General features: G+C 43.9%; 1 long non-coding RNA gene across 1 annotated transcript in view; it reads right to left on the bottom strand.

The window, feature by feature from the left end:
• The window catches only part of LOC135315463 (uncharacterized), a 295947-nt gene extending 273129 nt beyond the window's left edge, over window positions 1-22818 (bottom strand). Inside the window, exons 1-2 of the long non-coding RNA XR_010374926.1 lie at window positions 22595-22818; window positions 19115-19247 (exon numbers count right to left, since the gene is read on the bottom strand). This is a non-coding gene — a long non-coding RNA (uncharacterized LOC135315463). The remainder of the gene's footprint in view (window positions 1-19114; window positions 19248-22594) is intronic.
• Window positions 22819-22851: the final 33 nt, after the last annotated feature.

The raw sequence follows: 22851 nt of genomic DNA, 5'->3' as shown, positions 1-22851 counted from the left end.
GTAATAGCAGGCAGATGATCATGTTTCAAAGATCATCAGAGTTAACAGACATCCTACTATTATTTCAGTGTTTTTTTGAATAAGACTCTTAAGTGGTTTTTTCCACTCATTCTGAATCATGTATTTACACTGTAAGCTCCCCAAGGCAGAGACTGTCTCTCATTTAACTGTGCCTTTTGGCACAGCTGAAATTTAAGTGACGCTTCACAGTTATGCTCCGGTCCTGCTGCCGCATACTGACTTGGGGATTGGGAAGGGACCAAAAGGAGGCCCATCAACTTCAGCACATTTCCTGCCTTGAGTTGCATAGCCTTATTTTTCTGTAACTGATTAAACAAACACACCAGAGAAGCAAGTTTCAAAGAGAGAGACAGAAGTCCAGTGCTCTTATTCCTGTGCTCACACCATTAGATCCAACAACTCCTAAAAGAAATCTAGGCTTGACATTGCTGCTCAGAACTTCAGGAAAGACCTGGAAGTATCTTATGTCAAACCTTACAGGCCACAAGAATACATGGTCTTTGATTACTGTTGATTACAATGCTTATTCACTGCTCAAACCCATAGTCCAGCCCTTGGAGGAAGCCAGTTTTTGACCCTGTATCTGCACCTTTCCTTTTCGCTGTTGCCAAAAGCATGCGCACTATCCAAAGAGAATTAGCTCCAGCACACATCACCACCACTAAATTTATGTTAAAGATGGCTTTTCCTTCTTCCCCCAATGTTATACTTTTTCCTCCAGCATTTCCCCTGTGTTCCCACTCTCCTTCCTCCAGTGACACCCACAAACATGAGTCCTAAAGTCCTGCCAGGAGACATGTGGACCATACTTTGCTGAGCCTCACAGCAAAGCCCCAGAATGACTCCTAGGCTTCATCCCACCATCACCTGCCCCTGTGGCCCTAGCAAAGCTGGCAACATAACGGCTGGAACATCCCCCAAATCTTCACTAATTATTCCCACAGACTTCTATGTCCTCCAGAACCATTTGGAGGATCTTCCTAATTACCAGCCAAACAATGGAGAGTGGAGTCAGGTCCCTGCCACCCTCCAGCCTGCCAGTCCCAGCCATGCATGTTCCTATTTGGCCTCTGGGGCTGACTGCTCCATAGGGAGACCTCCACCCCACGCTCCTCCGCTTCCATCTCCACCCAGCTCCCTCCCTGCCCCCATCTCCACCACCCCCAGCATGTGGATTTTATGAATGAAACTTTCTGACAGTTATGGGGTTGGCAGAGGCCTATTCAGCAAGCCGGGGAATGTGTGAACATCAGGCTTCATTAGAGACTTTTCCCAGTCAGCTGATAGCTCATTAACTTAAAGTGGCCTCTTGTTTTAAAACCTCAGAGACCAGGAGGTGGGGTGTAGAGAATGGGGGGGATGGTTCTCATTGTTCCTCTTGCCTCTCTCCCCCTCTGCCCCCTGTGAGATTAGGTGCCCTTGGAGGGGAGAGAGAGAGAGGCTAAAACAACTTTAATTAGTTATTTTCAAAGATTTTCTCCCCCTTTCTTCCTTTTTTGTGTGTGTGTGGAGCAGGGGGGGTCTCTCAGCTGGGTTTTTCTGCATGGAGGAGCTCACGTCATTATGCTTAAATCCAGCTCCTCCGTCCTTTGTCTCCTGGCCAACAATAGAAGACGGTTTGTAAAAAGCTCCTTCCAAAACTCCTGGAGACTGTCTGAAAAGGAAGATGGGGTGAGGACTCCTCTCTTTCCTCCCTCGGGCACAAAAGTGACAGTCTGGTGCCTATGCCAACAGCTTTCCTGTGTTAGAAACTAGGACCAGGGTAAGTAGGGCAAACAGAGTGTTGATTCCTAAACTGCTGCTCTGTCAGATGAAAAGTGGAGACCCGGACTCACATCACAAAATGTCTGGTAACTGCTTTCTGTGTGGATTTAAGGTCAGGCTGGAGCTCTGGACATCGAGGTCAGTCTTGGGACTTTATCCCAAGTCCTGATCCTCCTCTGTCCTTTAAAGAGATCATAAAATAAGAGCAGCAATAGGACAAACCCTCCTTCAAGATCTCACTTCAGAAGAGCCTGAAATAAACAACTAAATTACCGTTATTGTCACCCATAGGGTTGTCTGAGGAAATTGGCTGAGACCAGCACATTTACTTCATATAGGCAACCAAACTACAAACCATAGTGGCTTTCAGCAACTCAAGCTAGATCAAGTTAGCAGAATAGAGAAGGGTCTATCCCCTCAGCCATGGTATCAAGAACAACAAAAAATCCAACAAAAATAAAATTTAAAAAAAAGAAAATAAAAAACCACCACACCAAGACCATGTGTGTGTTCCTTGTCAGCACCAAATGCCAGAACAGTACCCTAGAGCAGCAGTTGCTGCAGCGCAAACCTTCAGCTTCTCTTACGGCACTTTTCAGTACTGCAAAAACCATGTATTTTCTTAAATTCTCTTCGTGCCCATCCACAAAAGACATGTGCCTTTGAAGAGGACACAAGTTGAAGTTTCGGTGAGTAGATGAGTTCATGTGTGAGGCAGAAAAAAGATCAACCATGAGTTATGATTTAACCCAGATATTTATACTTTCTGTAAAACACATTTAACACTTCCTTTGTCTGTAAAAATTAGGAGTTCCCAAGAATTTGGACTAACAGACTGATAGCTCTCAAACTTCATTCTTACATTCCTGCACAGACACAAGAACTGATGAGTTGGTGAACGTTGCAGTTGAAGGGGATACCAAGGAGTAGGTGCAGATTGCCTACCATGGGCTTCATGCACCAGATTCAAAACCAACATATTGGACAATAGGCTCTTCAGGGTAAAGATTTCTACTGCAGTTTTAAGCACTCAATACTGGATTTGGTCAGCTTTCTTACGTGAAACTAAGCAGCTTATGCAATTTCTTACAAACAAGGACCAGCACTCCCTTGCACCTACTGCAAAAAACAGCACAAACCTGTTCCCTTTCAAGTAAATGGCATTCACCTATTACCTTCTTGGGGAAACAGAGGGTTCTTGCCTCCATTTAAACAGGATTTTGCCCCCATTTAAGCACTTACAGGCCAAGTAGAGTGGTTTGGAGTAATTTGTGCTGCGATCGTGTCAGTTCTCATAAGGAAAGTAAGAGCGGCTCCTCCAAAGGGCTGTGCTGCGTACAGCAGCGCTGCTGAAGCAGTGAGCGGGTGTCTCCAATCGGTGGTAGGAGGCACCATGCTCCAGAGCTTAAAGACTTTCCACTAAGACTGTAAACCAGAGGTTCTTGCAACATTTTTGTTGCAAGATGACTGTTCTTTTTGGCAAGGGTTATAAGGATGACTACTCTTTCCCTCTGTTGTATCCCTTCTCTTCTATTTTTCCTGTCCTAATTTGCCCCCCGTGGTTTGTGGGGATTTTTTAAAGTTAAATATCTCCAACATCCTGTCTTAGAAAGTGAGTGTATTTCGAAAGTAGTAAACATGATTCTTACGTACTAATTAGAGGTGGAATCATGTTCTATCATCAGTTGTCTAATGAGCCTGGCATCTTTGAATTAAATAAACTCTGCAAGTATTCCTTTTTATTGTGCTTTCATTAAAGCAAAGAAGTTTCTTCCCTTGCTGACTGCAAGGATTTTAAAACATAGATTCATTTGTGTTTGTGGGAATTTCTAACTCTCAGCCCTCTGCAACAAAAAACGAACTACATTTTGTGAGAAGTCACATCACTTTTCATTTGCCATGAACTGGTAGACCCAAAGGTTTCCAGGCAAGGCCACTCCCCAGGTTTTGTTCCATCATTGTTGAATTTAGAGCAACAAAGCCTTCAGCTCTTCGCTGCAGTCACCACCAGAAACAGCTGTACTCATCAAAATATTGCGGGTTTTTCTCCCCAGGAAAGCTTAAGGCTTACTCACAGGACACTTATAAATTTGATTTCATTCTGCTGATAAGAGGAAAACAAAGATAATAGTACTATAAGGTAGACAGAAAGGAGAGCGCGCTACAATACTACGTTTTGGTTATCCCTCAGTGATACGGAAGCATACCAACATCACAACGCACCAAGTACTGCGTGTATACAGTTAAAAGATAAGCTAAAGACATGTTTGAATACAGGTGGGTTTGCAGGCTGTGGATCTAAACCCAGAAGCCCACGCAGCCTGCAAAAAAAAGCCTAACAGAGACAAGAGCAGCTCATCAACCCAGGCTGTGGCTCACTGACTAGGACACTGTGCTGGGCAAGCCTACGTTAGACAAGCCAGAAAAGGAAGTGAGAAGGAATTATTGTCTTCCTCGCTTTACATTTGGGTAATGCAAAGACAGAGTACGTCTTCTCATGATCAAAACACACATTTACAACAGAACCAGAAACAAAAGCTACCCTGCCTGACTGCCACGTTAAAAAAAAAAAAAAAGTCTTGTAATAAGGAAAACAGGACGAGGTAGAAAAAAGCCTGGTTTTTTTTAGGTCAGTGGATATACTGACATTATTTCAAACTACAAACTTTATCTACTCCGTATCTTTAGAGCATCATGACTGCAATAAAATACCGTTTTGCTGAAAAACTGCATTCACCACCGCTTTTGGAACATTTTCCATGGCAAAATGGAGGCTGGGCAGAATCTGCAAAGCAGCATGACAGCTCCTGTGAGGCTAGCAGTTAGAAAAGACTGAGCCAAAGATGGGTCAGAGCATACCAACCAGCAGGCAGCAGAAGTTTTGTGCATAGCAGTGGCATTCAAATAGGAATGGTCATAAGACATACAGCACTGGCATTTTAAGCTTCTTTCCCAGCATGAAAGCTGCATCATGACACGATCCAAATTTAACCTCGATAGGCTCTATGCTGCCACAGCTGGGATGCTCCCAGTACCCGAGGTAGCTAATGCAGGCTTTGCTGAATTGATTTATTTCTTGGCAACTATCAGAAGCCCAAAGTAACTTTTACTTCTCAGTCTAATGCACAATTCCTGCCATATGGAGACATAGGTTGTTGCATTGAGAGACTTTAGCCAAGAGAAGGACCACCTCCCTTGCTGGATGCACACGCAGGAAGAAACACTCCTTACTCAAGAAGTTTGTGATACAAGCGGACTACACAGGAAACATCTAGACAAAGAGATTAAATGACTTGTCGAAGTCACTGGACAGGACAGTGTTCTATCTAGGGTAGGGCTTAGTTGCCCGGTGCCTCTGCTTCTATATTAAGGTGCCCCGGGAATGGAGCAGCCTGCTACACACAAACTACTCACTCTTTTGAAGATCTTTTTGCTAGTAATGGACCTACTGCAGGACAGTGTGGCACGATCGCTCCCTCCATGCACGTGGCACAGACTCCAGGATTAGCACATGATAACCACTGCAACATCACAGGCTGTGTATTATCGCTGTGCTATTCCAGATAAGAAATTCACTTAGGTACTGGCAGCTTCCTTAAGGCAGTAAAAAGATGCTAAAAATCTCCTACCATCAAGCCCCAGGGCTCTAGACTCCTCTCCACCATGAGCACTTTAGGTTCTTCTCCCCCCAAGGATATGAAGAAGGGAAGGCAAAGTTCACAGCTGAACCAAAATGTGTGTTCTTGTATGAGCTGTTAACTGCCCTGACACTTGCTACGGCTACAATTATTTGATTTTAGTTCTCTGGGGCTCTGAAAGTGCCCCAGCAGGTACTACTCTTAGGCTTACAGATACTGTCCCACTCACCTGACTAGGAATTTTGGGGCACTGAGTATCCCAGCTGCCTTTTTTCTTTTATACCACAATGTTACACACTCTCTTCCTTTTTTCCCCTCCCCTCTCATTCGGTGATGCCCAAAAAACAAGCATGGTACCAATCCTTCTGTGTCAGACAGTGCATTGTGTTCATCTTCCGTTGAAGATGAAAAAGTATGTCTCATCCCACAACTGGGTGGAGGAGGAAGATCCTCTGTTCAGTGGAGCATCTCCTGGCTGGTGGGAAGTGACATGCATTCTCTGTACCCAAAACTACAGGAGGATGAACTTTTGACTTCAACCCCTGCCAGGACTGAAGAACTTGAAACTTCTTTGTCTTCTCTCCTTGTAAAACAATCCCTTTTTACTGTGATGTCTGTCTGAAGGTGGCAACTAAGGCTCAGCCTTCTGTCACGGCCCATATCGTTCCAGATTTAGCCTGACATCATCAAAGCTCATGCTGAACTGCCAACTTCTCTCCTTGTTTTCATCAATTTGATGCTTTTTTTCTAAACATATCCATATGTCACAACTCTAATGGCATGCCTTTCCTAGCTGTCTTTTCCTCCTCCACTGTCACTATTTCATTTATGTATACAAAGATTCCTAGATCAAATACAGATCACTCAACATCCTGACATTCTCAAGAGCTGGCTATGAACTCTGATTATCACAGAAAATTTCTCCTAAAACAAGTATGAAACAGAGTCTATCTTCTCTTCTCAGTAAGACCTCAGCCAGTGTAATCGTGACATGTGGGACCTCCACATGCTCAGCCACTGGACAATACTATGGCATAAGGAGACGGTGAGTCATCGCTCAGAGCTGCAGGTTTCTGCAGGTGTGCTGCACTGGCAGGGGAAGTTGAAGTCATAGGTAAGAGAAAGGTACATTACCAAAAATGATACTGAACTGAGATAGAAGACAATGGTGAAGCATTATAAAACCCAGCACAGCAGTAAAATGCAAAGCGATGCTATGACCTCACTCCCCAAAAGCCATTTAGGGGAGCTCAGAACATGTCAGAGGACAGGGCACCCCAACAGCACAGCCCTTCAAGTACAGAACTGGCAGCAACTGCATAATCAATAAACAGTGGTTGGATAATGAAACACTTGCCTGTATCCTGTAGCTAATATGAAGGTAGAGCAGCATGCTTTTTGTTTTAGCCCAGTTCAGGCAGGTTCCCAAAACAGTTAGTTATGAAATTCTACTAGGCAAGAAGAAAAAATACCAGTCACAAGCCTGTTGTCAAAGACAGCACAAGAAAAAAAAAGGATGCCATGAGGGGACACTGAAAGAAGGCACTAGCACTGCAACTAGGGAACGGCTGGGGAGAAGATTCTTGCAGAAACATCATTATGAGGGATCAGGAAGAAAAGGCCATCTACTTGGTGCCTGTTCTGAAGGATGCAGTGTCACCAAGGAAGAAAGCAGAGACAGAAAGAAAGAAATAAATCAATATGAAGTTCTTTCAGGAATGCAATGAACACAGGGGGTGCCTCTGTTTGGCAGCCCCAGGACACTTGCAGCCCTGGCTCGGATTGTGTGGATATGTTTTTGACTTGTCCCGGTCAGCAGATTAATGGCATTAACGAAGTTTCCATTAGCATTGGAGATTGGGGAGGAGGGTGAAGAGACAGAGGCGTCCAAGCGGAAAGCCACATGACTGCAGAATTGATAAGGCTAAAGATGAAACGGAGCTTCATTGGCAGAAGAGAGGCCAGGAAATGCCACTACAAATTAGCCCCAGGCCTCATTTCTTTTCCCTTCATTATCCAAACCCCTTCAGGAGAAGAATGGAGGAGGTTATGACCCTCTCCCAACACACACATACACAGATATTGAGTGAGTCTCTCTCAATGAACATAGACATGGGTATATCTGTGTGTGTGGTATATTTGTGTATAGGCAACTCTGTATTAAGATATTAAGTAAAAAAATGTATCTGTAATGCATCAATATATATCTACATATCTGTATGTGTAAGAGCATGTGTTCTCATGTCTACAACCTTTGCAGCTAAACCATGTATTTTTTTTTATATTAGTGAGCTTTTACTGAAAGCAGTGCCATCGAAAGCAAAGACATTGCACAATTCAGTGAAAGTTCCAGCACCTGAGCATGCTGTTATGCGCCCACAGTAACTTTTATGTGACTAGAGTTATTTGGCATATGTAAGTTTCTACATATATGTTTTCCTGCACACTTATCCTGTACCTGCTTCTGAAGGTCCATGCACAGGGTGTTCTCTGGGGGAACAGACACTCTTCCACATGTATTTTTCTTCTTCTGAGCGTGAGTGTGTATCCTCCAAGTGTGCTTCTGTATTCCACCAGTTATGTAGTTGCTTGTCTGTGTCCCAGCTGCGGTTTTTCTGTCCATGAGTTCCTTTTTTAGAAGTCTGCTTACCCCAAATAAGTTCTGGTCTGTGTATGTGCTCCTGTGTGTCTCTGTATTTTTGAGTATATGTGTATGGGAATACACGTGTCTGCATTTGTGAACACTTTTCTGTAAGTTACACATAAACTCTTCTGTGTAAAAATGTGGACAAGTTTTCCTGCCTGTCCCTGCACATATCAGTCTTGAGTATGTATAAAAAATTTTATTGTGGCTATTGGCCACTTATTGCACCTGAAAATTAATGAATACAGATAAATACAACAGTGAATACTGAGAAGTACTTGTTGTAAGAAACAAAAAAAATCCATTATAGAGGTATGAGAACGGAGCAGAGGGTGAGATCCGTTTTAACTGGTCGTTCATATTCAGCAAATTTAGGGAGAGGAAGATGATTTCCTGCATAGATTGAAGAATAACATTTCTCCAAGTCTAATGGCATCTGCGTGTCCTTACTAAGAAAGGTAGGTTATCTTCAAAGAGGCTGTTAGCCATAGGCTACTAACACGAGACAACTTCGCCTAGGGGTAAACAAGAAAACAACCTCCTTCTGCGTTTGGAAAACAAAAAGAGGAGAGGAAAAAAAGCAGGGGAAGGATGTGTAAATGGAGCTTTGTGCGATGGTGCTCTGTTATGTGAGCTGTATGTGACAATAGCCCTGAAACCCTATGCGAGCAAACTCATAAAAGAGGTCACTGTCTCTTTAATTAAAGCTCCCTGGTTTGAGGTTAAAAACAAACCCAGTGTTTTATGACCAGGTGTGCGTGTGAAAGAGATGGGAACCCGATCCCCAGCCCAGTGACACAGCAGCAGAGAGGAGATAAGGGAGGAAAGCTTTTTATTAAGGTGTCACTTGAATGCTGCACCAGGCAAGGCAAACGCTGCAGAGGCAGGACACACAAGCCCCTGGGGACCAGGGCTGCGACAGGACAGCACCAGGCAAGAGGAACACTGGAGAGGCACCACAAGCCCCCATGATGAAGCCTTCCAAACCATTGGGAACAGGAAAGGGGGATGTAGGAGTATCAGCTGAAGAGGGAACTGGAAAAGTACCAAGAAGGTACAGGGAAAATTGCAGCTGTTACCAATCTCTAAGACCTGCAGAGGCAAAGATGATGGTGATAGTATGGTATCTCTTGGTTGGCAAATAACAGAGGAACAAGAGCAACTACAGAGCCCTTGTCGGTAGGGCTTGAGAGGGGCCAGCCCTTCATAAAGCAGTCTGCAGGCAAGAGCCTCATATTGTTTGTGGAAACAATAGGGGCTAAACTGATCCTAGCATCTAATAAAATGCCAAACCAAGATAAGGAGCAGAGAGGTTGCACTCTTTTCCTGAGCCTTTCCTGTCAGTGATGTATGTATCGCTCAAGACATTCATGCCCACACACCATTACTGACAGCAGATCACACTTGGAAACTGGGGCTTCCATTTCCCATATAACCTCATCTTTAGATCTCACTTCTAAGGTAGCTGTCACTATAATATTGAGCTCTAAAGAAGTGCCTATATCCCACGGGTCCATTTGGTTATGGGTCCTTTCTTTAAAGAGCCTCCAGCTCTCAGTCCCTATCCCTAAAACTTATCAACAGGAAAACACCAGTCAGTTCTCTTTCATACTGGTACCAAGAGCTACAAATGCCCAGCTTGAAATAGGAGACAATCCAGAACCAAGTCCCTGGTTGCAGGCCACAGGCTCTCCTGGGTAGAAACATAACGCAACCCTCTGTGCCACTGTTTCTGGGCCCTTGAAACCATGTGTTTTGAGACACAAAACCTGAATTCTGACTTCTGCATTGCCAGGATTATCCCAAAAGTTGCAGTGACACAGCTGTGAGATCCTCAGACAGATCTCATACAGCAGTTACTAAAAGAAAGCTGAAATGTAACATGGAACAAAAAAACCTCTTGTGAACCTCTCATCTCATTACACAGCTACATAAATAACAGCAAAATACATTCTTGAAGTGCTGTATTATGAACAAATGAAAGGCTAACTTGGTATTTTCTCTATTCAAATGTATGTGATTTTCTCTAAAATTGTTTTGTGTTTTTCTTTAAGAAAATGTAGATAAAATTTTAGTAGATACAATCAGAAGACAGTAGAAGGTCAGCACATCATTTAGTGCCTTCAGTGAAAATATCAGAGACCTAAGGACGGGAAAATCAAAATGAGAAACGCAGAACAACAAAAAGGATAGAGGAGAGTGCCGACTACAATCACAGAGTGATATTTTATTCACATTTATCAGTCTTCCGGTGTGACTTTTAAGTTTACTTCCAGCTGAGATTAAATATTCTATCCACAAGCTATAGGCAGGGAAATTAAGGCACAGAGAAGTTTGACTGCCACAGAATTAGGAACAGAACCAAAGTCTCAGCCTTGTTCAAGGAAAAGATCACTGGAGCAAGCTTCCAACAGCGTCTCCTCCATTTCTCGAGGCTTTTCAGTGCAGAAAGGTGCCTTTTATCAAAACATACCAGCTACTAGGTTTGATCCTGAATAACTGGGTGAAATTCTACAGCCTGTGGTATGCAGCAGGCCACAGATGACAAGCCAATAGTCCTTCTGAGCTTGAAAACTGAAAACTAAAGAATAAATTAATCCCAGGTGTAAATCCACTGGAATCAATTGAATTTTACCAGGAATGGGTTTAAACCAATTATGGTAACCTGCTTGCTAACAGAACACAGACAGGACCCTGAACTACAACTCTATCATTTTTGTTCTCTTGTAATGCACAGAAATACAATGCTCCCTCAGTCATGACTGCCCCTCTTCCTTTTACACCTGCTATTAAGTCTGACTTCTAATTTCCAAAGTAGTGGGGTACATTCATTGGTGGTATAACGCTTTTATTATCAGTAAAGTTAGACTCAACCGAGTTTACCCCTTTCCAGTTTTACACTCCGTCTTTATTCAACAATCTGCACATAATCGTCCAAGCGGACACATACTCTGTAAACAAAACAGTTCAGAAATAAAACACAAGATGTAAACAAAGAATGTTTTGTCTAAGACTGAGTGATTGAGCAAGAACTTAAAATGCAGATTTGCATTATTGTCTGTGTGACTCAATACTTCACCTGCCGAACTGGAATAACACCACTGCCCTCACTTACCAAGGCCCTAAAACCCAGGAAAGTTTGAGATATTTAGATATAGTCTTGTTTAGGTATTCTTTGCTAAAGGCTTCAAGAAGGAGATGACATCCTTGGGATTAAAGGTATCTATATGAGACCATGCAATATAAATTCAATTCCAAACTCAGCTACAATTGTCTGACTGTAAACAAACCATTTGCTTTTGTTCTTCAATATCCCTTACTTCTCAGTTTTTCTAACTACCCTACCCAAACGTTTCCAAGTCTTATGAAGATATTGTAACATGTTTCTCAAATCCAACACTCTGTGCTTATACGGGTCATTCCAGATGCTTCCATGAAGTAACATTTAGAGAGACATACATACACAGCTTCCAGACACAGAAAGAGCCATGAAGTTGTACAACTGGGGGAAGAAGGGGGTGCAGAGAAAGAGAGCAGAAACTGGTAAAAAATAATACGAAAAAAGAGGAAGAGAATAAAGAACAGACTGAATGCGAGTATCATAAGCGCAAAAAAGCTTAGGCCTCCTACAATACACCTTTAATTAAGCAAAGGTCTTGGACTTTGAGAATTACTTTCATAAAAAGATTCCCTCTCTTTTTATTGCAGACTGTTCATGTCTATGCACTGTGAGGGATGATGGTTCAGAAAGTTTCTTCTAATAGTACTGTCAGATAATTCATCAAGCAAATTGTGGAAGTGCCAAGACAAAACAGCAGTGAAACATCCTTCTAAGGGAGGAGGGTAAGATAATGAAAGGAAAAGGTATGAGAGGAGACTCTTACAAATAAGAAGTGATATATACTGGTATGGATGTGTTTTGCTATTTTTCCTACCCTGCTTTGTAGGGCTGAAAGAGATCAAGACAAGAGAAAGAGAAAATAGAAACTACATAAGAAACTAACAATCTAACTCACTGCATCACCAGCAGAGAGAAAGAAGTCATCATCCCGCTCTACTCAGCGCTTGTCAGGCCACACCTGGAGTCCTGTGTGCAGTTCTGGTCCCCGCTGTACAAAAAGGATGTGGCCAGGCTGGAAGGGGTCCAGAGAAGGGCCACCAAGATGATCAAAGGACTGGGAAGCTGCCATACGAGGGTAGGCTGGGAGATCTGGGTTTGTTCAGCCTTGAGAAAAGGAGGGGTAGCTACAAAGAAGATGGAGACTCCCTTTTTACACGGAGTCCCATAGAGAGGACGAGGGGGGAGGGACACAAGTTGCTCTTGGGGAGATTCCGGTTGGACACCAGAGGGAAATTTTTCACACTGAGGACAGTCATCATTGGAATAATCTCCCCAGGGAAGGGGTTGACTCAGCCACATTGGACACCTTCAGGACTCAGCTGGACAGGGTGCTGGGCCATCTTGTCTAGACTGTGCTCTTCCTAGAAAGGTTGGACTAGATGATCCCTGAGGTCCCTTCCAACCTGGGACTCTGTGATCTTTGCATACAATTATATGAAACTAAAGCTCTGCTGGGACTACACATCAAGGGAAATTCAGTGGAAGAATACCTCCAGGGAATTCCACGTACTCTGTAGAGGACAGCTGGAACACAAGGCTGGCAGCATTTACTCTGAGCAAGAGGTCCCTGCTGCAATGCCTCCCAGGCTCCCCATCGTCCTGTCAGGCAGCTCAGGGACAAAGCCAGCGTGTCCCACAGCTCCCTCCCTATCGGTGTGCCTACCCACCTCCCCAGAGAAACTGGGGGGTAACTGGTGTATAAACTGGTGTATGCTCAGGCCTCACCCTTCCCATATGGGACAAAGAGACACATTTGGACTCTGAAGCTTTTCTGTGTTCTCCAGCTTGTACATACCCATAGCAACCAAAACAGAGATGCAACAGAGTGGCTCAGAGTTGTGGGAGAGGCCACAAAAGAAACCAACTTATTCTTAAATGCCTCATGAAAAAGACCAAAATATCAGCATCACTTTGCTCCTAGAAAGGAAAGCGTGTGTTAACTTCAGCCATTGACTATCAGCTCCATAATCACTAAGTTGCCCTTTGCTGTTTTTTGCAACAAAAGAAAATTAATGTAGTCCCCCACGGACTCTTCTTCTAAAATTCACCTTCTCTTTCTTTCACAAACCTTTTACCCTAGAAACAGGATTACAAAAGTTCCCCTCTACATTTTGTCCAAGAAAGTGAAATAAGATTAAAGTAAAAGCAGGGGCAGCACTATGAAATGATAGGCATCCACCTCCTCTGTGCTACAGCTAACGCACAACACAGGTATCCTGAAACTCTTCAGAGCTAGATAACGACCTGGAGGAGTCACTGTAGAGATCTTGTACTGCTTCCCTGCAAGGGAAAGCAGCGCTGATCTAATATCCCCTTTTACATCTTTCATTCCCCACTCCTTGCTTCGCCCCATTTTTCCTCTGTTCTTTAAATTATTTGATTTCACAAACTGTACGAGATAGAGTGAGGCAACCACAAACAGAATTTAAAGGTAATGTTATCTGAGGTATCAAGAGAGCCAGGCTTTCACTCCCAGTGTCTACTACTGGCTTTTTGACAACAGAGTGGAGGCCAACAGTTCTTACCCATGCTAGTACAAGTCAGTTCTCTCCATAACCCAACCCAGTCCCTCTTCCTCTCTTCCTACCTCTTTCTTTTTCTGCTGCCTTTCTCCCCCCTGGCTTTTCCTCATTCCTCCCCATGTCTTTCCTCCACTTCTGTTTCCCCCCTCCCCTATTTCCATTCCAAAAGTTCTCAGCTGAAAGCATTGCCTGAAGCAAGATCACATCTCCAATAAGAGAGGCAACTTCATTACAGTTTAACATAAAAAGATCAGCTGATATTGATCCATAATTTGGACAAGTGCCATGCTATTGACAGGAAGACAAAATAAGTTAGAATGGCCATGTTTCAAAAATTCTGTATGTACACTCAATCACTAGAACAGAAATTGCAGCCGGGTATATAATAACACAGCCGTGTTCTCTATCTCCCCTGTAAATCAATGCTAATATGAGGAAGGCCACAGAAGATGTTGCCAACAGAAAACCTTGAAATTTCAGATTAGGACTTGGGTGGCTTCATGGATAAGAGTGTGTATGCAATGGCAGTGTAATTTAAATACAGAAGACCAAACTCTTTAATACCTGAGAATGCTCTACTTCGAAGTAGTCACTTCTGCATTTAAATCCAAGTTCAGAACAGAAATTTCCCAACATCCTGCCTTAGATAAGTACACCTGCTTTAGTTCACACACCTAGGGGGCCCAGATGGATTACTTTGTGGGGTTAGACAACCATAAGACAATATACCTTCACATACTCATAGATACACAGAAAAATACATAGGAGCTTTCTATACATTAGTGAACAATCACTCTACTAGAAGGTAATTTCTCCAGAAGTTAGGTGGTGTCAGAAGGGACAGAATATTTCTTCCTTTTACTTTCTACTAGAAACCATTTTGCCAGGCTACTGAAATGCCACAAAACTTCTAGCTCACACTGGCTGTTTCACTAGTAAGGTTATGACTCCCACATAACAGATGTTTCAACTGGTCAGGAAGAAGCAAATACAGCACCAAAATTACAATCCTCTGCCATTTGCACTAACTCAAACAGATATCTACTGTAACAGATATTTATTCTTTCTACAGACCAATTGGTACAGAGACTAAAACAGCCAGACAAGGCATTATCTTGCACACAAGAGAAATTCTTTTTAAGCACTTAACTCTGTTAAGGTCAAATTCCCCCCCACACACCTCTACCATAACAAGGTTGGACCCAACCACAGTTCACACGGGAGGGTTACACAAGACTACAGGCCACCAAAGCAACGCTAGCACGCCCAGGAAGTTAGCACTCAGAAAAACTCAGCTGTAAGACACATTCCTCTACCATTCCTGCCTAAAGAACTCCTGTAGCTAATATTGAAGAGATCTTATTTTGTCTGTAAGGCTGCTATTTGAGACCAGCGCACCTCACTTAGCAATGCACTGCACACTGTTCCTGACTACGTAGGAATACCAAGTAATTGAAGAGAAATAATACGCATCAATGGTTAGGATTTTTACTAGGATTTATCCCTCCCTGCTTCCTCGAGATTGACATGTAGTCCTCAGCCTTGAAGATGAATGCAAGCCACACAGTTAACTCAAAACTCCATATAAAGTTATATATATAAATATATATCTTTCTCTTTTTTCACTACCCCGTTCAGGAAGCTTCTTTGTACTTTGAAGCAACACGCTCATGTTGCTAACATTACATTGTACGAACAGAGTATTTTTTTAAAAGGTGTATAGTTATTCACAGAAAGTGTTCACTTTCAAGCTGTTCAGTAAAGCAGACTCACTTCCCGGAAAAGATGCTGTCCCATCAAAACTTTCTATTTCAGCCTTGTTATGAATCCAAACTCCACAAGAGCCTTTATCTCAACAAGCCAAACCTTTCTTCAGATACTCCTGCATTTTCTGAGCTGCAGAAAACCCATGCTGAGGCTTGTGACTCATGCCCAGTATTAGTTTAGTCAGATTATAGACATTTTTGATGCCTAGTTCTCAGTACAATACTCCAATGTTTAGGACACATATGGGAATGGTGGAGGAGGGGATTGTTAACCGCATTTCTATCGATCGCAGGCTTCCATAGACCTACCTGCAGAGGGGTTGTACCAGGAGAAATACTCTAAGAGCCACAGCTCTTCAGATCATCCTTAAACTCACACGAAATCCCATCCACTGAGCTATAACTGCCCTTTCACCCCGCTCTTCCTCCTTCCTTCTGAGCCCATCTGGCTAATAGACCAGAAGTGGGGACACCTGTGCACAAAGCCATTGAAGCTGGGAGATTATTTGGTAACTCTGGAGGTTTAGTTCCCACCTGAAGCACCTGCTGTTGGCCCTGACTCACATGGGGGGTGAATCCGCTACTGCTGGCCCCTGATTCACCTTTTCATTATTTGCTCTGTTAGCATCCTTGGAGGAGTATGTAGGGAGCACGGCCTGCCTGCATCCCATGCCGGGCTCTCCGGGAGCTGAGGCTCCCAGCCTTCTCCCCCGGGGATGCTGCAGAGTCGCAAAGCTCCTACTGTGGCCTCTGAGTGGCATCTAGTGCTCAGCTGCTGCGCTGCTCTTCATCAGCAACCCTCAGCAGTTCCTCTGCTCTGCCACACTCTTCAGGCAGATCAGTCCACCTGCGGCCCAAAAAACCAGGGGCAAGGACTCGGTCTTGGACAACAAGCAAAATAACTGGGCTGCCTCGGGGAAATGAGTGCACGTCGCTCATAAACTGCACGAGTAATTGATTCCACGGGAAGCAACCAGTAGTACAGTAAAACAAAAAAGGGAGTAAACTTATCCTTCTGGTTAACCAGACCATACTGCATGAAGAGGATATCATTTCTATATAGCCCGAAGTAGAAGATGGCAAGTTCTATTTAGCAATATTTCCCCTCCACTGTAGGCTTTTTACAGTGGTTTTACTAGTATGTGCCTGTGGAAACCTGATTGAACTTACTAAGCATTTCTCCAAAGGCTGTGCCTGCTCCCAGGTACTGCAACTTTTGATCACTGCTGCTCAGAATGAATTTGTCTCCTAACCCTAATTTTTCAAACTCATTTTCCGTCTTCTCCTATGTGCCAGTCATAGAGCAGAACCCTCCAAGAGCAGGACACCAAAAGAAGACAAGGAACTGAGTGCGCACCAGGGAATATTTTCCAGATATCAGAAATAACAGCCATCAGAATCCAAAAGACACAAACTGACTGGAGCTCTCGAGGGAACTCCTGAAGGCAGCATCCTTTTTTTTAAAAAATATTATTTTTTTTTACTACATGATTTACTCAAATACAATTTATATTTTATAGTTTAATCAGGATGCTCTGCAGGCAGGTACATTATCCCAGCTGATTATGCTGCTTCTTTTCAGTCTGCCCAAGATGAAGTGGTTGGATATATTACAGAAAAGCTACGTAATTATGTAAGAAGACTGTAGCTTTTTAATACACCTTCCAGTAACAGATCTCAAAGTGTTTTAAGAAAAAAAGGTCAGACGTTGCTTGCCTTACTTTGTCCATCTGTGAAATGAGGATAATACTTAAAGCCAGAGGGAGGTGAGGACCAGAGCCCAAGTGTCCTGTGCTCTTTCCAGCACAGAAATGGTTAGATTTTTTGCCATTACATCCGAACAAAACAAATGCATCCGAACAAAAAATATTAGAGATAGCAATAAGACAGAGTGCTTAAATCTTGTTCTGATTCTTCCCATATTTTAGTTCTGCCGACTGCAGAAGTTGGGCATTTATTACGTAAATTCAGAGACATGTTCACATATAGCTATATGCAGCATAATTGGCCAGTTCTTAAAAGTCCTCTAAATTAGGGAAAGCCTTCACACTTGAATTCTGGCTGAGTGAGCTGCTACAAATAATAGAAGACAAAAATTACTTTCACATATGAATGCAACAGAAGAACAGATCCTGTCAATATTTCATCTATAATACACATGACAAACTAACAAGCTTCCAATAAACTAAATTTGAAGCAGTTTGGCCTTGGCCTGGCAAACTGTCCAGTATCTGCGTTGGCACACAGCTGAGAAGAAATATTCTAGGGTCAGAAAGTTCTTGGTAGTAGGGCCTGCATTACAAGTAAAATGCAGCAAATCTCAGCGGTATTGATGCTGCAAATGTCAGTTGCTTCAGAACAACACAACATCCGTTGGTAGCAGACTGTTGTCCAAGGCTAGAAATAGTGCTGAGAAAGCCCTGTATCACACTTGCCAAAAGATAAAAACCAGCGTGCACTGTGAGAGTCATACGCAGTGACTAAGACCCAGCCTATTAGTGAGCTCTGACTAGTTACACCCACAAGCCGCTCGGAAAAGCTGTCCAATGTAGAACACACAGCACTTACAAGATCTGCACCCAGGACAGCACGTGCAAATACTTTGCAGTCTAAAAGCTCCTCCTAGCTGTGGGATCATCTGACATTGCCAGCTGGCAAGTTCTTTTTGCTGTAACTAACACCAACTTTAGGATTACTTTCTCCGCTGGCTCCAGTACATCACCATCCCATATAACAGTATCAAGGGGCTTTTGCAGAACAAAAGCCTCTTCAGGGCTCTCAGTATCATCCCCCTACTGCTCCTTTACAGTTGGCCAAACTGAAGGAGCAACTCAAAACCTGGCCCCTTATAGACAAGCTTTGCTCAAAATATTGAAATCAGACCGAAAAAACCCTTTGTTTCCCAATTATTTTGTTTTTTCACATCCTCAGAAACGCTCCTAAGTAGAACGCTTCGAACTGTAGGATGAGTCAGGGAACACAAATTCCTGATTCCTTTTTCTGGAACAGACTCATACTGAGGCTTTTGGAAATACATGTCACCTTTCTGTGCTCCAGCCTACTGTGTATAATATTATAAGACTCAACTGAAAGCACAGCGAGTTCTCTGACAGAAAGATGACAGACAAATTGTTCATTTACTTACTATTCATGTACTTCGCTATTTATTTTTAGATAAATTGCTCATTTCTCTGTCACCAAAAAAAAGTTTTTATACCTGTGAACACTAGAAAGCTAAATAAGTCACAATACAGGAATGAAACAGATTCGTTTGTCACAGAATTGTCTGTTATTTGACTACAAGACCTTTGTAACTGTGATAAGATGTACATGTAGCAGTAAATAAGAGGAGGCAAAAAGAACCAAGGAAATATTTGTATAGAACTTTCCTGTTGCCAAGGAAGAGTAAAGACAAAAAGGCTCTGATAAGTCTAATTGTAACCTCGAGATGCAGATTAATTTACCTGTAAGACTCTGGAATTGTAACATGAGCTTCCTCAAGAGCAACGGAAAGAAACATCTTTTGGATTTCAAACTGAGCACATTTGTAATCAGCTGTGAAAGAAATACGCCAGCACGGCAATAGCATTTTCTGAGTTCAGTGAGTTACTTCCAGTTGTCTGCCTTCTGTAACTCACCCAGCAGAGGGCTCCAGGACCCCAGCCTTGCTCGTTGTTCTGAATAGCAGCAATCCTCCGAAGTTCCAGCAAAATTGGAATTGGAGAGTTGGAGTCTCCTTTGGTTGGAGCAGAAAATCTGGGACACTCATTGCTGTTTAAAAGGAAAAAAAAAAAAAGACTTTGTTCTCAAAATACACTTATTCTAAATTGCAGATATGGGGCTCTGTAGAGGATTGAAGATAAATCACAATTAAAATGCAGTTTGGTTTAGTAAGAATAAAAGTAGTGGACAAAAAATTAAAGCTATGCCCTGATATCTTAGGCTTAACAACAGGGAAAAGAAAATATTTTTAACAGTCTCAAGGACACATACAAACATGTGATAGAATTAACTAAAAAAAAGGGAAATAAACCCAGAATATCAAGAAACACATCGCAGTAATGAGCTCCTTTCTTCAGATTAAGGCCCATCACTGCAGCCTTTCAAAGCCAGAGTAGACAAAAACTGCAGAATACCTGTTATAGGGAATATGCCTGTGTTAAGCAGGGGGCAAAAACAGGTGGGAGGGATACTTTTTTGTTTTCTAATTTCAATTCAAATATAAAAAAGAAGCATGTGTAACAGTTAAAATTACTCACACACAAATATCATCCGCCCACATATTAAAATGCCACAGAACAAACTTATTTCAAGTACGTTATACAACAAGGAGTTAATAATAAGCTGGGGAAGGAACGATTTTCCTCTGGCTTGACTCAACACACGTGCATTATTCATCACATTTGTGAAAGAATATGAATCCCATCAAATAATTAGATGTGTGTTAACCTCCCCGCTTTGCAGCAGCCTGTGACTGACAGTAGAAGGGCTCTCCAAGAACAATTCCCTGTGATGTCGCTCCCTTCTGCCTGGACCCTCATGAAGGGCGTTTTGTGTGTTTGTACAGGGAATCCCTGTGGAGGTTTTGTTGAGCTTTAGGTCCAACCCCTCTGAATTTACCTTTAAATTGGGGAGCTATTAGGTGCCATATTTGTTCCAGTGTCTATTACCAGTACTGCAATACCGGTCATCTTCCATCAGTGTAAATGGAAAAAAACAAAAAAAGAACCGCCCTCTTACATCATTTTAGATTAGAGTAAGGTGGGATGATAAAATATCAAATTGCAGCTAAGTATGCTAAAAGAGAGAAGTCTAAGTAGTTACAGGAGAATTTTAGCAGCATTTTAACTTAGATTTTCTCAGCCCACTGCTTCAAAGCCCAGTTTGGTTTTCTTCTCCCTTCATTACCTCCAGGATAGACTGCCCTGATCATCAGCCAGATTGATGGTCCCCTTCAAAGTATTTATAGTAGGAAAAAAAACCAAAACCAAAAACACAAGCAGAGTTTTTGTCTGAAACCTATGGTTTACAAACCATAGGATCTGTATGGTTTTACAAATTGTCTGAACTGATAGCATCTGAGAACTCTCAAAATTTCTCACAGGGCTCGAGGTTTCCAAGCAAGTCAAGGAAACTACAAAGCAGACTGAAGCAAACCCAATAAATCCCTAAATTCTGCTGACGAATAGGGTGCCATGAACCACTCGTTGAAGAAGCTGGTAGAGCCTCATATGCTCTTATAACATAAAGTAGTTTAGGAAGTTCTGTCCTAGTTCAGTCAAGAACTGACCAGGGAATTTAGGTCAGACAAGGTAACTGCAATTGTTTCTCTTAGCTTTAAAGACTGTTAATTTCTAGGGGCTTTACATGTGCTGCTTTGTTTTCTTCAGAAATTCCCCTTCCACTTCTCTGTGATGTAATCCAATTTCCACCGTGTGCCTGCCCCAGAAGCAGCTGCATTTTCAGCATGTCCTTTATATAGTAGGGTCGCACAAGTCAAAACCCATCCTAGAAACTGGAGACTTGTTGGGGGATTTTCAAACTATTCCCCAAGCTAAGGTAAAACCACAGATCAGAGGACAGATCAGGCAGCATAGTTGATTAGTTTCAGTTAACATATGCATAAGTGCAGCAAAAAACAGTCTTCAAAAGCAGAAGAATTCAAAGACAGTGAATACTCCTAAATTAAGTATATTCATACAATGACAAGGAAGGAATGCATATACATTTAAATGGAAATAAACAATGGAAACAGACTCTGCTTTTAATGACACTGGAGTGAGTGTGGAGTGATGTTCCCTACGCTGCTGGCGTTACTCTGGATTTTTCCTGGTACTGCCAAAGGCAGGATCAGGCTCATTTGTTTGGTATTCAGCAACATATTACGGAGGAGCATGAGTTGGAGAATAACTATGCCGTGCTGCTTTAGGACTTCTGTGAAGGAGAAGCCCCCAGCATCACACCGTTACTCCTCCAAAACTGCTCCAGGAAGCGCCTACTGACACTGTCAGAACCAAGTCAAACAAGGAGCTGCTCATCGGGCCGGGGAAGGGCCCTGCAGCCAGCGAGCAAGGCAAAAGCCGCAGTCCTGCCCCGCAGCGCGGCTCTGCTGTGTCTTCTCCAAGGGCCTGAGGCCACCCTAACACACTGCAGCCCTCTGAATCGCCAGAATAAAGCAATAAGCAGCGGCTTGTCAAGCAGGGGGTGGAGTGGGGAGGCTTTTTATCAGAAGAGGGAGCAGAGCCAGGAGGCTCTGCACGCAGCTCCCAACTTTCACAAAGACAGCAGCTTGGGGAACGTCCCGCAGGCGGTGCTTCCACCTCAGGAGACCTTTGAATCATAGAATGGTTTGGGTTGGAAGGGACCTTTAGAGCCCATCCAGTCCAAACCCCTGCAGCGAGCAGGGACATCTGCAACTAGATCAGGTCACTCAGAGCCCCGTCCAGCCTGGCCTGGAATGTCTCTAGGGATGGGGCATCGGCCACCTCTCTGGGGAAGCTGTGCCAGCCCTCCACCACGCTCAGTGTAAAAATTTTTTTCCTTACATCCAGTCTAAATCTCCCCTCCTTTAGTTTAAAACCACTTCCCTTGTCCTGTCACAACAGGCCTTGCTGAAGAGGCTGTCCCCATCTTTCCCATAGCCCCCCTGTAAGTACTGGGAGGCCGCAGTAAGGCCTCCCCGCAGCCTTCCCTCCCCCAGGCCGAACAGCCCCAACCCCCTCAGCCTGGCCCCGGAGCAGAGGGGCTCCAGCCCTCGGAGCATCTTTGTGGCCCCCTCCGGACCCACTCCAGCAGCCCCGAGTCCTTGTGCTGAGGGCTCCAGCGCTGGAGGCGGCGCTGCAGGGGGGTCCCACCAGAGCGGGGCAGAGGGGCAGAACCCCCTCCCTCGCCCCGCTGCCCCCGATGCGGCCCAGGGGACAGGTGGCTTCTGGGCTGCGAGCGCACATTGCTGGGCCACGTCCAGCTTTTCACCCCCCGGCACCCGCACGTCCTTCTCTGCAGGGCTGCTCTCAATCCCTTCCTCCCCCAGCCTGTGCTGGTACCGCGGGTTGCCCCGACCCAGGGGCAGGCCCTTGCACTTGGCCTTGTTGAACCTCACGAGGTTCTCCCAGGCCCACCTCTCCAGCTGGTCTTTTGTGTCGGGAGAAGCACCCCAAGGAGCGGGGCAGCCTTGCCCAAGCGCTTGAAACGTGCTGTTTCATCAGGGAACGCACCTCCTGCGCTTGGCAGGGAGGAGGATTTCACTTAGTCTTTACCGCGGGTCACTCTACAAAGCACCGCCGCGCTCCCGCGTCCCCCACAGACGCTTCCGTACCGCCCCGCCTCGCGGCTCCTGCCCACAACCAAGATGGCGGCGCGGGGAGCGCGCCAGCAC

This window comes from Phalacrocorax carbo, chromosome 12 (genome assembly GCF_963921805.1).
Source record: "Phalacrocorax carbo chromosome 12, bPhaCar2.1, whole genome shotgun sequence".
In the NCBI taxonomy this organism is placed as follows: Eukaryota; Metazoa; Chordata; class Aves; order Suliformes; family Phalacrocoracidae; genus Phalacrocorax; species Phalacrocorax carbo.
The sequence above is the reverse complement of the archived record's forward strand: the minus strand, read 5'-3'. Positions and strand labels throughout refer to the sequence as shown.